Source organism: Lacerta agilis, chromosome 14 (assembly GCF_009819535.1).
Source record: "Lacerta agilis isolate rLacAgi1 chromosome 14, rLacAgi1.pri, whole genome shotgun sequence".
In the NCBI taxonomy this organism is placed as follows: Eukaryota; Metazoa; Chordata; class Lepidosauria; order Squamata; family Lacertidae; genus Lacerta; species Lacerta agilis.
This window is the reverse complement of record NC_046325.1, coordinates 27,757,410-27,760,417: the sequence shown is the minus strand read 5'-3', so window position 1 is coordinate 27,760,417 and position 3,008 is coordinate 27,757,410. Positions and strand designations below refer to the sequence as shown.

At 49.8% G+C, this 3,008-nt stretch overlaps 1 pseudogene; it reads left to right on the top strand.

Moving 5' to 3' along the window:
- The first annotated feature begins 394 nt into the window (after positions 1–394).
- On the top strand, positions 395–965 carry LOC117058090 (annotated as a pseudogene).
- Positions 966–3,008: the final 2,043 nt, after the last annotated feature.

Genomic DNA, 3,008 nt, shown 5'->3' with positions numbered 1-3,008 from the left:
TGAATAGGGATTATTCTCATTATTGAATGGTAATTGTTGGCCTGCGTTCTTTGTTTGCTTTCTAATTGTGTGTATACTAACAAGTACTCCAATTCACTTCATGTTTAATTTAATTGGCATAAAACCATCTATCTTAAAATTAAATCATCATCATCTGCACTATTTCAACTAAGGATGAAAAAGCAGCCAAAGAGTTAAGATTCCCAGCAGAAGCTGAAGAGTTAACAACACAGGCGACAGGCTTTCATAAACATTATTGTTGGCTTGGTGCCCCCCCCCACCTCCCGCTTTTGGCGGGTGAGTCCATATGTGCTCACAGTGGTGTCCATATGTGTTTGCGGTGGTGTCCTGCACTCCCTGCCTGATTTCTTCCTGCCCGCTGACCCAGGGCTATGGCTACCCCCACTGTCTCTCCAGACAGGCCCCCATTTTAGCACCCTTCAATGTTTTTAAAAGGCAGCTTTTAGGGAGCTGGGGTCGTGGTGGGGGGAATGAGGCGAGGCACCCGCTGAGTGGATGTCGGTGCCGTTCGAAGAGCACAGGGGGCTGGTGCTGTGCGCCCCCCCCCCCCCGGGGCTGCTGGTACCAGACCATGGAAGGTGTGTTCATTGAGGTGGACGTGCCGCAGGAGACCCGTGCAAGAAGCGTCGAGGATGAAGCAACATATACACTAGAGGACCAGGAACTGATACGAATCGCCTTGACAAAAACAACAACTGTGATGCTGGAAATTGTTGGAGTTCTTTGCTTGAGAATGAGTATGCTGATGATCCTTGGGTCCAGAACCAGATGCAGAGGATTTGACTTCAGTGGGGTATAAATTTCTGGAAGCTACAGCAAAGGAGGGCCATATTTCTCTAGTCTTGGAAGATAGCTGTCTGTTTTTCAAATGTAATCCCTTGAACTCAAGCAAAAATGTTGTAGAATTGGCCAAAGAACTCACCTGTGAGAACTAGGCTTAAGAATAGTTCACTGCTTATTCGAGACAGCTTTTAGATCACTGAAAGATAATAAAAAATGGGGGGGAAATGTAGCTTTCAATTGGCGCTCATGCAATGTGGGGAAATTGCTCAAATTTAAGAGCAAAATTAAAAACGCTAAATATAGGAAGTGGTAAAAGCATTTAAGGGGGAGGGGAGGGGTAAGGAAGCAATATCCTAAAACAACTTGAGGAATGCATCAATTACACTTAACAGCGGCTGCTTTGGATGCTTTGGGAGAAGTGGAGGCGTGGAGGGAGAGGAAACATCTTGTTAAAGCTGATTTAGGCTTAACCAGGCAGCAGGATCAGCCCAAGACATGCTGCTGCCTGGGGCTAAGGATAGGGTGGCGCCCCACAAACCCACACCCCAAATTTCACACACGGAAGCCAGCTGGAGCAGAAGTTGAACCTTACTTCAACACTGCCAGCAAGACAACAACAGGCCTGAGAGCAACAGACTAAGCTTACGGGGCACACACACATAACCTTGTCTTCCAAGGCATCATTGCTACTCCCAGGGCCTGCGCGTCCATTAAGGCGAACTAGGCAATTGCCTAAGGCGCCAAAATGGAGGGGGCGCTGGCCAGGCTTGGGCGGGGGGGCGGGGGGGGCTAGCATCAGCTTCTCCGCTACAGCGGAGAAACTGCTGCTTGCCTCTCCACCACCCCCACCTCCCGCTAAAGCAGGCTTTGGTGGGCGGCGGGGGGTGCCAGAAGGTGGTCTGCCTAGGGCGCAAGAAACCCTAGCACCGGTCCTGGCTACTCCCAAACGTCCCTTGACTGAGGCGGCTACGTCACTCTGCCCAATGATGGGGTCGGCCCTGCCAACCAGTCCCTTTATTCTCATAGCCAAAAGGTAGCCAACATGGTGCCCTCCAGCTATTATTGGGCTGGATTTCACATTAGCCCCCTCCATTAGCAAATGGTCAGGGATGATGGGAGTTGCAGATCTCCAATGTTGGGAAGGTGCCACATTGGCTACCCTTACCCAGTGTCTAGGCAACCTGGAAGCTTGTGATTTGCAGAATGAGCTTAGCTCAGTGATCAGTGCAGAAGGTCCCAGTTCATCTCCCGGCAACTTAGGCTAAAATGGGTTGTGGGGTGGCAGCAGGGCTGGGAAAGACCCTTGTGTGAGAGCCACAGCTGCCCAGAGCAGACAGTACTGAGCTAGTTGGACAAATGGTTCAAATCTGAATAAGGTAGCTTCATATGCACTCCTTATGGATAGGGTCCACAGCTCAGTGGCAGGGCCTCTGCATCAAACCCTGGAGGTCCCAAGTTCAATCCCTTGCATCTCCAATTTTATGTATGTATCAGCAGAGCGGGAAAGGATCTCTCTCCGAGAACTTGGGGACTCCTTCCCTGGCAAAACAGGTAATACTGGACCTGACAGAGTGATGCTCGTATTTGTCTGGATTCTGTGCAGGTGGCTCCGCAGCCAGCTTCCAGATGGTGTGGCTGCTCCCCTCCACTGCTTTCAGGCAAAGGACAAATTTGGCCAAAGGGCGCTTTTATCAACAAGCCTCTTTGGCACGAACACCTTTCCCAACAGGCTGTAGGTCAAGGGTGCTCAGCAGCTACCCCAGAAAAAGCTTGGTAACCATTGTAAAAGCCATCAACCACTTCCCTCCCTCCCCTACTTCTATTTATGTGCCTCTTAAACCATAGCAATCAGAAGGCACTGTGCCAGGGAAACAGCTGCTTGAAGTTTAAAGGAGGCTGCGATCTCCCGCCAAGGCCCTGAAGCAGAGCCCTGTTGAGTGGAGATTGGCATGCGGTGCTTGCAGGCTGCCTGGGGGCATAGAAGGCTTACATCCCTGCAGTGCCACAGATTTCCTCGTGTGGATTTGGGCAGATCAGCTTAGCCTATCTGTTGCTACCTTTCCTCTTTTTTTATTGGGTTGCTTTAATTCAGATTAATTCAGAAACTGTTAAGGAACCCTGATGTCCTTTGGAAACGTTTGTCATATGAGCAAGAGCAGTGGATAAGTTTTTCTAAAAGACACCTTGCCTGAAATTTAAGAGTT